This window comes from Vigna unguiculata, chromosome 10 (genome assembly GCF_037176805.1).
Source record: "Vigna unguiculata cultivar grain cowpea cultivar isolate G323 ecotype 2 chromosome 10, ASM3717680v1, whole genome shotgun sequence".
Lineage (NCBI taxonomy): Eukaryota > Viridiplantae > Streptophyta > Magnoliopsida > Fabales > Fabaceae > Vigna > Vigna unguiculata.
The window spans coordinates 14828553-14841989 of record NC_140801.1 but is presented as its reverse complement, the minus strand read 5'-3'; the positions used below and the strand labels follow the sequence as shown (position 1 = coordinate 14841989).

The following is a 13437-nucleotide window of genomic DNA, read 5'->3' as shown; positions in this document are numbered from 1 at the left end:
TTTTGAGAATTGGCATTTGGTGCTTAACAACTACAAAAATTGAGCATGGAATGATGTCATTAAGGCAAAAAGTACATTTTTTATTTTTACTTTTATATATTGTCATAAAGAGTTGCTTTTATTGTTACATACAAATATTAATTATTCTAGGCTAAGTTATGGTGGCATCCAATCTACGAAACTGCAGCAAAAGTATATATGATGAAAGGCATATGCAAAAAAAGGAACGAGAATAGGCTAAAATTGTTTTATACTTACTATTGTGATAAAAAGAGCCGAGATGAAAATGTGAAGAACCCACCATTGTCAATTCCAGAAATTGAGTGGACAACTTTCATAGACTATAGATTGAAAGAAAACACAAAGGTATTTTTCTTACTCAATATTTATAATTTGGTTGCCCGTGATTATAAAGTTCATTTTTTGTGTATGTTTATTTGTAGAAAATGTGGAAAAGGAATGCTGAAAATAGATCCAAACTCAAGATTAGTCACACTTGTGGATCTAAAAAATTTAAAAGAAAAAGAGCGGAGATTGTAAGTATTTAAAAACAAGTCCAATCTATTGTTTTTTTTCCTTTTTGGTAAATTGATATGCTTAACAAATATAAATATGATTGTTATAAATAGATGATGGAAACTGGCCAACCAGTGAGTAGTTTGTATATTCATACTCATATGAGAGTTGATGGGACATACATAATGAAGAGGCTTGAATTGTTTGTGTAAATGATTAATTTTTTGTATGTTTGGTTCATTTTTTTAAGTTATATCTATATCATGTAACTTTAATTACACAGGAGAAGATTTTTGAGATAAAGAATCATGGAACTACTTCTGTGCAAATCTCACCTAACGATTCTCTTGGTCAAGTGTTTAGAAAAGAACATCCAGGTTGGGTATGAGGTGTGGGAGATAGAGTTTTTCCATCCCAAATTTTTGGACATTCCAACCCACGATATGGTGGCATTCCTACTTCTACTAGTTGTGTTCAAGAACTTAAGATTGAAGTTCAAGAGTTGATAAATCAAATAGAGACAAAGGATGGGAATATGAAAACAATGGCTACACTTCTTGCTCAACTGCTAAGACATTCATCAATGACAGTACCTGCTGAACTTCTTGATGTTATTGTAAGTTTTTCTTACCATATTCCATGATTAGCTATAAAAATCAATATATTTGTAGAAATAATTAATTATTCTTTTACTTTTATTGTTGCAACAACAACAAAGTTCTAGTGACCATCCTTGCTCATCAAATGCTAACACCAGTCTTTACCTTATAATTACTTTGAAGTTCGTATTCTACTTATTATTGTACTTTTGATGTTTTAACTAGAGTATGGTTTAGATCTTAAGCTCTATTAGAATATTTTAGATCTTGTGCTTGGTATTAGGAATGAGGGAATGATGATGATATATGTAACATCTCGTCAGAATATTACGGATTTTAACAATAAATAAAGAATTAATAAACATTTTCATTTAATAAAATCTCATTTTCTAAAACGCGGGAAATGTAAAACTTTTATTAAATCTAAGACAAGTCCAAAATTCCATAATGTATAAAACTAAAAAATAATATAAAATAGCCATAGTGTTTTAAATTGGGATAATAACCAAAATGTCTCATGAGAGTTTACAATTTATTTCCAAATATAATAAATAAAAAGACTCCCATGTTATCTCCTCTCCGTGGCTAAGTCTCACCAGCACCACCTACATCAACATCATCTGCTCACGTGTACCGCGCACACGATCATCGCCAAACACAAGCAGATAGGGTGAGCTTAACAAAATAAGCATACAAAACACATTCATATACATATATATGAGTCACTTATATATTTCATGCAACATGCCAAACAAAATCCCTCAATCGATTTCATCTTCCCTGGCCACAACCAGGTCATTTGTGTTCTACCTCTTTTAATGATTACCTCAAGGTGACTTGCTGCCATACCTATCAGCCACAACCGATAGAGCATGTGCAGGAAACCATGCTACAGATCATACACCATAACGCCAGGTGGAGTTCCTATATAAACATCCCAAGACTACCAAACTCGTCAGCTCATCACTGAGGAGGGCAATCCATCTGGACCCATCCGTACTAGCCACAACCAGCACACTCACACCGACAACACTCGCCAACCCAAGCTCAACTCAAGGGTCCCTCGTGTTCATCCGCCATCTCGAGCTCAACTCGAGGGATGCCATTCCGAGCTCAACTTGAGGAATGCTACGTGCGTAACCCCTATCTCGAGCTCAACTCAAGGGATACGTTCCGAGCTCAACTCAAGGAACCCAACAATCCCACCTTTGAAGCATCACCAAAAGCCTTGTAGATCACGCATACAGACTTCAACAACCCAGTGTTGCAATAAAAAAATCGCCAGGTGGGGGACACGTGCCGCCAGTTGCTGCCAGACCGCCTGGCGGGGGACACGTACCACCAGGTGTCAAGCGCCTCAAAACCATCAATCAGCGTAGACAACGCTTAGCAGGACAGCACACGCCCAGGCACACGTACTCCAGAAGTCCCCTGATTCTGCCACGATCGCTTAGCGGAACCTCCCCCTCTGCCAGGCGCCTCCTGCACCAGAACCCCATTATTTCCTCGTTATCGCCTAGCGGGACCAACATCCCAGCCAGGCGCTATACCAGTACATCGAGCTTACTAGTTTTGGTTCAGCTTGTACAACTTGCCACTCTGATGTTACCTCAAACCCACATACCAGATTCTTGACTTAGTTGCATATTATGGTTCAAACTTCTCCCTATATTATCCAATCTCTTATTGATCCCTCTCTCTCATTAAGATTTCTGATATGGAATCCACTCTAATGTTGCCATTTGAACTTTAGGGTAATCTTCTTACTCTTTACTCCAACCTATTTTAGGAGTACCAAGTTCCTTGCTTCATTCACCACCTAAGTGTGCATCCCTACCTCATTTCATAATTTACTATCCTCTAAGAAACTGTTCATGTACTGAATTTCACTCACACAATTACCCAAAGTCATGATTTCCCTTGCACCGAACCTTAGACTAAGCTAAGTCTTAAAACCCTTGATACCAAAACAGATTAGATAGCCATCATTCCAAGTCCAATACAATAAATTATTTGCTTCCTTTAACTGCTCTCCCTCCTATTTATATTAATCCCCCAATTTCCAGTATATCATGGTTAAGCTTAGTGATAGTTGTACTAAGGTTCCCACTTAGACGTACCTCTTTACACTTTCTTCACCTACGAAATAACAAACTACCAATCCCTAATTTTATTTTTCCACACCCCCTATTCATCAGACCTCCCAAAACGCAAAACTGTACTTTGCCACCATGCAGAGGCATTTCCCTACGCTGGCGCCTGGCGACTAGCCCCGTGGCACCAGGCGGTGCATCAGTCTTGGAAATTCCAGAATTCTGCACTGCACCGCGAGAGTCAAATCTTCCCACTTCTCCCTTAACTTCACCTACATGAAGTCCAATATACGAACTACACCTGTTCCATAAATTTTCTGTCAAAATTGACACCCCAATGGTTCTACAGTATCAATTTTTCATATTTTCTATCTTAATACCTACTCGCACTATTTTAAGTCAACTACCCTTCAATTACACAACATTCAATAGTAATTTTTAACATCTGATCATCCATAAACCATTATCATAGATTTTCCCCGCTTGGAAATCACCCAGAACCCCAAAATCAACGAAATCGAGACATATTGCTCGCGTCGCCAAGCGGCTCGATCAGCACAGCCAGGCCCTTCCTCCACAAACCTAGAATTTGGTAAAAACCCCATGCGTCGCCTAGCGGCCGGGAATGTTCCGCCAGGCGGTTCCTCCCCAGAGACCCGAAACCATGATTAAGTGCATGTGCCGCCTAGCGGCTATGAACAGCCCGCCAGGCGGATTCTGGAAATTTTCCATAATTTTGAAAATGCAACCAGAACTAGAAACATGCATATAATTTATACCACTATTCATACAGTTCATACACAACATAAAAAAAATTACGTGAAAACTCCCCTAACCTAGATCCTTTTGCTTAAAACTTGAATGGCTCTAGATTCCTACTTGCTTCCAAATGGTCTCCCTTAGTCCCCCTCAAAACTGCCTCAATAATTCACTCAACTCACTCTCTTCATTCTGATTTTTCTCCCTTTACGTGCAATACCAACAGAGACCAAACAAAACCCTTTCCTCCCCTCCAAAATACCTTTTAATTAGGTCTTAATGAAGATTAATTATCAAAAACGAAAATTGGTTTTAATGTTCATGATAATTATCATTCAACGCCATTATGGAGTTGTTTTTCAGCCCTTTGGCTGCCTCAACGTGGCTGCTAAGGTTTCTACCCCTTCTCTTCTTTTCCAAAAATCAAGTTTATCAAAAAGAAAGCTTAATATAGGTTCCACCATGGTTTGAACCTATAACCATTCCAATTGCCAAATCAATGTACAACCAATTAACCAATTCGTGTTTCATGCAAACTAATATAATTTAATTATTATATCATTCCACAACATGATTGTATATATAAAAATATAAAATCACATAGATAACCTATAATTGGCATACAAAGGACTTGAACCCAAGTCCTCTCACACAATAAAAATACTCTCAACCACTTGAACTAGTACTTTTTCACGTCATACAATTCAGAATTTAATACAATAAATGTTCTTCCTACCCACATTTATTAATTAATTAATTTAATTCCACGGGTCTTACAATATAGTGACTATGTTGTTGTCATCATTTTGAGTCAGACTTTTGAATTAAACATCTCAGGTGATATAGTGACTATCTTTGGAGTTAAGGTAGCATCTCAAGCATTAAACACTAAACATTGATTAAGAGAGTATATTAGTACCATATGTATGAATTGTTGAGTAAACTGAGCATCATGTGCTGCTTCTTTTTATGCATGTTACAAAGTTACTTTCCTTAGTTTACCATCCTCGGGAAGCATCTCTGCTACATCCTCATATACTTTTTCTGCTACATGCCACTTTTTCTACCACTTTTCGTTAGTTATTCTCCTCAGATAAATTTTCTTAGTATATTTGGAAAATTTAAGAAATTACATTATTTGTTCAATATTCCATGTGTAAGAGATATTCATCAACCTTCTATTCTCTGCAATTTTCTTTCCAGTAAGGTTTCGAAAAGGGTAGTAAAACAGAAAGTGTCATGCCCAAAACCATCATAACCTGCATGTTTATAAGGAAAAAAAATGCACATTAAATGTTTATTTCCCTTCATTTTTTTTTCAATTTTGAGGTGCAATAAGAGGACTTTTCACAATCTTAATATTATTCTCATATAAACACGTTTAATTGCATAATTCTGATGAAATAATGTGCATTAGTTAATATTTGTAATAATCTTAATTTTAGGTGGAATTTTCACTAAAACTTGGATCAATGAGTTATATATCTTGATGTAGCTAATTTAATATTTGAATATCTATTTGGTTTAATTTTGTGTTTGTTAAAAGTTAATTGCATTAATTAGTCTTTAAATTGACAAAAGAAATATATGCACTTTATAACTAAGACAATAGTAGATAATTAAATTAAAAATTTATTTAAAGACATAAAAATTGTGGAACCTCTAATAAATAACAACAACAATGGATTTTAGTGTCAAACCAATAAGAGAAGGCAAAACTTTTACTAGCATGTGCAGGTACAACAGGTTCATATTGAACCTTCAAATCTTTTATTCTGCATGTAAAAAGGTTATAAACAAATTTCAGTAGTATTCAACAATGAGATTAGGATTTATAAAAGATAAAGGTTTTGGGTATTCCCTTTTGCATTGGTACCTTCGTTGTTGCTATTGGTGCTGTAAGAACAACCTTTTAAGGATTTGGAAAAAGGTTATATAAAATTAAATAAAAGAGGCAAGCATGGGTAACTATACATGGGGCAAGGAATTTAGGTTAATGAATAATCATTTTGGACAAAAAATGCTTATAATCATGACATTGGTCCAATTATTTAAAAAAATGTTTATATCATTTTATTAAATTAAAAGTAAAACCTCTTTATACCCTAAACATACCGACGGTTACACCTGCCACTAACTTTTTTAAATTCTTAAGCTTCCTAGTAGTCATGTAAGGCCCACTTATTTTCTGCCCCAATGTTTAAGGGCTTACCCTAATCAGTTGGGCCTAAGGCTGGCCCATATGGTGCTTAAAACCCCAAAACCATCCCTAACCATCTCATTCTGCCCATTTTCAGAAAACTATTCCTCTCCTTCCTCTCACAGCTGAAACGTAGAGCTTTGCTAGGGTTTGGTCTCGTTCCTTGTCAAGTTAGCTCAACCCCATCTTCCATTTCACGTACGTTGGTTCTCAACCCATACCCTCTCTTTTCTAAGCTCTGTTTTCGTGATTCCATTTAGGATTCACCGTGGTAACCTCGTATTCAATTTGTTCCAATGTTTCCAGCTCGCGAATTTGCTCTTGGAGCGATAGTGTTTGTTTGTTTGGGGTGTCTGTGTCTTTTGCTAGCATTTTCCATGTAAGGGAAGCTAGGGTTTGCGTATTTTTTGTATATATGCCTGTTTATAGCTTTGCTTCATGATTCATATGACTTGTGTGATATTGTGATTGCATGGAAAACCTTGAGATGGTGTTTGGCATTGAATATCTATTTGATGCGTGTTTGAATAGTGGCGAGGACCGGTATTTTTTCCCAAGCGAGCTTGTCTCGCCTAGGCGAGAATAGCATAACCTTACCCTAGTTTCTGCTCGAGCTCTTGCTTAGGAGGAGGGCTTTCGTTTTGAGCGAGGAAGCATCTCGCTCAAGCGAGAGAGTCTCGGTTAAGCGCGAACTTGTGAGAGCCTGATGTGTTTCACTGTAGTTGTAGCTGAAGCGAGGGACCTCACCTTTGGGCAAAAAGTAGTCTCACTCGGGCGAGGAGGTCTCGCCCAAGCGAGAACTCGCGAAACCTACGGGGCTCTTTGTTGGCAGTCTCGCCTAAGCGAGGGCTGGTAGTTTGAGCGAAAGACCTCTTTCGCCTGAGCGAGGGTCCACAGCTTGAGCGAGACTAGTGCAGGAACTTGCTCTATTGCTATTCTTTTCCATGTTTTTGGTTGTTAGTTATATGATTGGTTGGAGTACCCTATTTAAAGTATGAAGTATGTGAATATGCATCTAATATCTGATTGTGTGGGCAGGAATTTATGAGCTTGGTATGATTATGCATATGAAACATGATTGGATGGTTGGTTGTATATTGGCATGAGATTGGTATGCATGATAACTCTATGGTTGGTTGGTGAAGCATGGCTATGGTATGAATTGGAAGTAATTCCATGAATCTTTTGGTGAGATCTCATGGTGGTGCCATGTGTAATAGACGCACTTCCATGACCCTCTTGGTGAGAGCTCATGTTGGTCCCTCATGTAATGGACATAATTCCATGACCCTCTTGGTGAGAGCTCATGGTGATGCCTCAAGTAATGGACGAAATTCCACGAACCTCTTAGTAAGGTTTTGTGGTGGTGCTTTAGCATATATAATTAAGTATGGATTCAAGTAAGGATTGCATCCTGAAACTTTAAAGAGTTAGTTAGTCTCACGTAGAGCATACTGACTCAAGTGGTGGGAATAGTAGGATGCCCTAGTCTTTGGCAGGATAATAGCATTAGATGTTTGAAGGCTAAGCTTGTGTGTGGTAGGGTGAAACCCATTGGCAATGGTTGTGCAGAGCAGTAGAGGCCACCACAAGTGCAAGCATCTAGTGAATCCGATTGATTATATGTATCCAGATAATTGAGTCTTCGAGTCTTGCTTGTTTGCTATCACATGATCGTTTACTTATCTTGTTGCATGTTTATGATTTGCTTTAAGTGTCTGTGTGCCATAACATGTTAAACTGATTTATAATCTAGCTTACCCTTTATGTTTGTCTGTGTTTGCCTTGCGTGTGATTTTCTCCTTTTGCGATGATCATCAATTTATTGATGTGAGCAGATGTGGGAACCCCTAGTGGTCATCAGGGTGATAGAAACTCCGCAGCGTAGCTAATCTTGGGTTGGATTCCCTTGCTCCGAGTATTTCTTAAAGCAATGTGGCTTATGTACTAACTTGCTCTATGAGCATGTATTTTTGGATAATTGTCAAACTTTTGTTCTTATTCTGTTCATGGCATCGTGGTGTGCCTTAGTTATTCTTCTAGTATATTTTGGATGACTGTAATGGTTAACATAGATATACTTCGTTGTGTGGCTCTTTATGTTATATTGCATGTGATATCTCATTTAATCAAGTTTATTTATTAAATGGGACGTTACAAGTCACAATCGCCAAAATTTATTTTTAATTCCAAAACTTACTAGCAGTTACAATCGCCACCATTTTTTTAAATTCCTAGGCTTACCAGCGGTTGCAACTGTCGTTAAGTATTTATTTTTAAAAAAAATTGATTTAGAGGCGGTTAAATCGACATTAACCATTTTAGTGGTGGTTATGCCGACGGTTTTAGTAAACCAACGTTATATTACTTTGTGGCGCTAAATTCTATGACAGTTAAATTAACTAACGGTAGAAAAAATAGTGGCAATTCCAATCGCCACTAAATAACACATTAAACTGATGCAAAAATCCAAAATTTTAGTAGTGACTTGATATTGTCTTTTGTTAATGAATACTTAAAATGACTTTTATTTACGCTTTTCAACTTATAATAAAATATAAATGAGCAATGATACATTTAGATTTAAACATATTACTTTTATTTTTCTTTATGTAATTGAACTTTTAAATAGTATAAATAAATAAATAATTTTAATTTAAGTTTAAACAACAGAAATTTATATCAAGATAGTGTTCATCTTATGCTCACATAGCTTTTATTTTTCCATTAGTAGCATGTTGCATTTGATAATTGTCATAATTTATCAATGTTATCATGATGGAAACCATTCAGCGAAAAAAACTATGGCCAAGAGAATAGGAGAACATAAAGCCTTATGGACGAAGACTCTACATTTGAAGAGTAGAAAACAAAGATCTTCTTCCTTTTTATTAGTCTTGTACAAAAATATATAGAATAATTTTCTATTGTAGATGCATGTATAACTATAGATTTTAGAGTAATTTTCTATTATAGATGTATGTATAACTGTAGATTTTCTTTTGTAAAAAGTAGAACAATAAGTAGGTCTTCAAGAAGTCTTCATCAAGGAGATGGTGGGCAACCAATACCTTTCTTTACATGGAGGAAGACTCTACATTTGAAGATTAGAAAATAAAGATTTTCTTCTTCTTCTTAGTCTTGTACAAAAATGTATAGAGTAATTTTCTATTTAGATGCATGTATTTTTATAGATTTTCTTTTGTAAAAAGTAGAAGCAAAAGTAGGTCTTCATCAATGAAAGGGTGGGCAACCAAGACCTTTCTTCACATGGCCATACCATCACGCAAAGAATCAAGCATTATAAATCAAGTGAAACAATAATTAGCCAATTTGGGACTTAGAGTGAACTAATCCTTAAAATAGAAAGTGATCTTCGACCCTCTCCATTAGATGGTCAAAAACCTCATTGGAGAGTCTACCAAGGAGCACCTCACATGGCCAAAAAGTATTCATTAAGGTGAGCTAGGCCTTAAAATAGAAAGTGATCTTCAACAAATGGTTAAAAGTAATTGCACCAAAGGGAGGGGGGGTTGATAGGTTCCAGAAATTCAACATAACAATAAAACGTAATTGCAATTTTGATTAAACAGCCACGAAAATAGCAGTGATTCCTTGCTTCGAATGAAATTTCACCTATCATAGATTACAAACTAAAATGGTTTCGTTATTCCTCATGAAACTCGCTGTTAAACAAGTAAGTGGAGGTTAACCACAAATTCAACATGCAATTAAGTAATGCAAGCATTCATGAATTTGTCATAGTTCATTAAGCATGAAAATCAACTAAAACGAATTTCCCACTCTGAAAATTAAGCAAAACCAGATTGGGTTCTTCAATTAAAACACAAACGCAAATCCACAACGAAGAAATAACAAAACCCACTAAACAAAACATTAATCTCAAGGTTTCATTTCATTCTTTGCTAGGAATCAATGCATACGAAAATTAGTTGCCCATAGAATTTGAATCAACAAAAAACTACGAACTGAAATGCATAGTTAAGAGGAGAAAATAAGACAGAAAACTCAAATTTAAAGAGATAATGTGCAGAAATCGTTACTAATTGCTCCAATTTGTGGAAGAATCAACAAAATGCATGAACCCTAACAATGGTGCTCTCCAAAACATCAATTCTACCACTCATAATTACAAAAATGTCATTCTACCACTCAAAAGTACAAAAATGCCACTATAGGGTAAAAATGTTGGCCTAATGACGTGGACGGGCTGACTGACATGGCGTAGACGTGGCAATGATGTGAAAATCACGTGACAACTCTCTCTTGACCTTAAGATAAATGTCCAAGCTCCAAAATTTGCTCCACATAATACCTAAAAATAATTACAAATAATAATTAGACCAATTAATGCCAAATTACTCAAAATTCGGAATAATGGTCCAATGAAGCTCAATTGAGGAAAATGAACTAATAAAAGACAATTAAGCACTAAACAACTATCAAATGGGTACACAAACGCTAGTGGAATGGAGTAACATAATGACTCATTAATCTCAAATGAGAGTCTACTAAGGATCACCTCAGGACCACTTTATGCAACTCACATAAGCTTGCACTTCATCCATTCAAAGGGAAGCTTGTAAAGACTTAGGAAAAGAAAGAATTGAAAGATTTTTCATCATCATACTACTATATATATATTTTTCACATAATGTTGGAAAAGTTAGAGGTAGACATGTAAAAATGGGATCCAATCCTTAAGCCAATCCGGCTCACCAGGGTTCTAGCTGGGTTAGGTTGAGAAAATTTCCTTTTTTTTTAAAGTAGGTTGAATTGAACTTAGTTCACTTAATCCACGGGTTAAACGAGTTCAAGCCGGGTTGAAGGTGGGTTGACCCGCAACCCACCAACAACACTATTAATTTTTTTACAATTTTTAATTTCTTTTTGTTATAATTATTTAGCACTTCTAATTATATAAGTTACAATTTGATATTTTTAAATACTAGAATGTTGCTCGATAATATTTGAATAGTTTGAATATTTAATTTATTTGTTTGTCAAGTTACATGTGTTGATACTTTAATCTTTAACTACTATCTTCAAAATAATATTTCAAGAATTAGGTGAACACTTTGATTCTGCTATTATAAAAAATAAATCTAGCCAATTCACTTTCATTGTAATGCAATAAATATATAAAATAAATTGCAAAAAAAAATTGTATGAGTCAACTCAATAATCCACCAACCTGTGGTGGGTCGGCTGGGTTGTAAAGTTTTTGGCTCACCAAAAAGTAAGCTGAGTTGTGCTGGGTTGGCTCATTTTCACCCTCCTAATTAGAGGCAAAAGCTCAAATTATAAAATTAGATAGGTTTTACTTTGATAGGATAAGACTACTTGGTGTGTTTTATTTATAAGTCTCATTTCTTTAACTTTCTCTTAGAACTTAATTTGTGTATTAAATTAAATATTATGTTTCATTTTAATAGAAAATATTTCTAAAGACATCAAATGGGGATAGCTCAGTTGGGTCAGTGTTGGATTGAAGATCTGAAGGTCACATGTTTGATAAATGTTCATTGCATTATGATTTTACCAATGTGATAAATGTTCTTTTTCTCTTTTTTCTAACTAATTATTTATCTAAATAATTTGTCTATGTTCATCAACAACTATAATCATTGAGTAATGTTATACTTTTACAAGTATTGTTTCTTTATCTGATGGAACTTAAGTTTTGCATTAAATTCATATTGTGTTTTAAATTAAATATTATGTTACATTTTAATAGAATATATTTATAAAGATGTTAAGAGTGCATAGCTCAGTTGGGAGAGCGTTAGACTGAAGTTCTGAAGGTCACGTGTTTGATCCATGTTCACTGAATCATTATTTTACCAATGTGATAAATGTTCTTTTTCTTTTTTTTTTCTAACTAATTTTTTATCTTAATAATTTGTCTATGTTCATCAACTACTGTAATCGTTGAGTAGTTTTTACAAGTATTGTTTCTTTATCTGTTGGAACTTAAGTTTTGCATTAAATTAATACTGTTTTTAAATTAAATTTTTAGTTCCATTCTAATGGAATATATGTCTAAAGACATTAAGTGGGGATAGGTTAGTTGAGAGAGCATTAGACTGAAGATCTGAAGGTCACGTGTTCGATCAATGTTCATTGCATTATGATTTTACCAATGTGATAAAACTTCTTTTTTTTTCCAACTGATTTTTTATCTTAATAATATTTCTATGTTCATCAACTACTGTAATCATTGAGTAATGTTTTTACAAGTATTGTTTCTATATCTTTTGGAACTTAAGTTTTGCAATAACTTACTATTGTGTTTTAAATTAAATATTATGTTCCATTTTAATAGAATATATTTCTAAGGACATTAAGCGGGGATAGCTCAGTTGGGAGAGTGTTAGACTGAAGATCTGAAGGTCACGTGTTCGATCCACGTTCACCGCATCATTATTTTACCAATGTGATAAATGTTCTTTTTCTTTTTTTTACAACTGTAATCGTTGAGTAATGTTTTTACAAGTATTGTTTCTTAATCTGTTGGAACTTAAGTTTTGCATTAAATGAATATTGTGTTTTTCAATTAAATATTATGTTCCCTTGTAATAGAAAATATTTCTAAAGACAATAAGCGGGGATAGCTCAGTTGGGAGAGTGTCAGACTGAAGATCTGAAGGTCACGTGTTCGATCCACGTTCACCGCATCATTATTTTACCAATGTGATCAATGTTCTTTTTCTTTTTTTTTTCTAACTAATTTTTTATCTTAATAATTTGTCTATGTCCATCAACTACTATAATCGATGAGTAACGTTTTTACAAGTATTGTTTCTTTATCTGTTGGAACTTAAGTTTTGCATTAAATTAATAGTGTTTTTAAATTAAATTTTTAGTACCATTCTAATGGATATATGTTTAAAGACATTAAGTGGGGATAACTTAGTTGGGAGAGCGTTAGACTGAAGATTTGAAGGTCACGTGTTCGATCAATGTTCAGTGCATTATGATTGAACCAATGTGATGAAAGTTCTTTTCTTTTTTTTTCTAACTAATTTTTTAACTTAATAATATTTCTATGTTCATCAACTACAGTAATTATTGAGTAATGTTTTTACAAGTATTGTTTCTTTATCTTTTGGAACTTAAGTTTTGCATTAAATTACTATTGTGTTTTAAATTAAATATTATGTTCCATTTTAATAGAATATATTTCTAAGGACATTAAGTGGGGATAGCTCAGTTGGGAGAGCGTCAAACTCAAGATCTAAAGGTCACG

General features: G+C 34.7%; 1 non-coding gene across 1 annotated transcript; it reads left to right on the top strand.

The window, feature by feature from the left end:
- Nucleotides 1–12792: 12792 nt before the first annotated feature.
- On the top strand, nt 12793–12865 carry TRNAF-GAA (transfer RNA phenylalanine (anticodon GAA)). The gene has a single exon. It is a non-coding gene; the product is annotated as a tRNA-Phe (tRNA).
- Nucleotides 12866–13437: the final 572 nt, after the last annotated feature.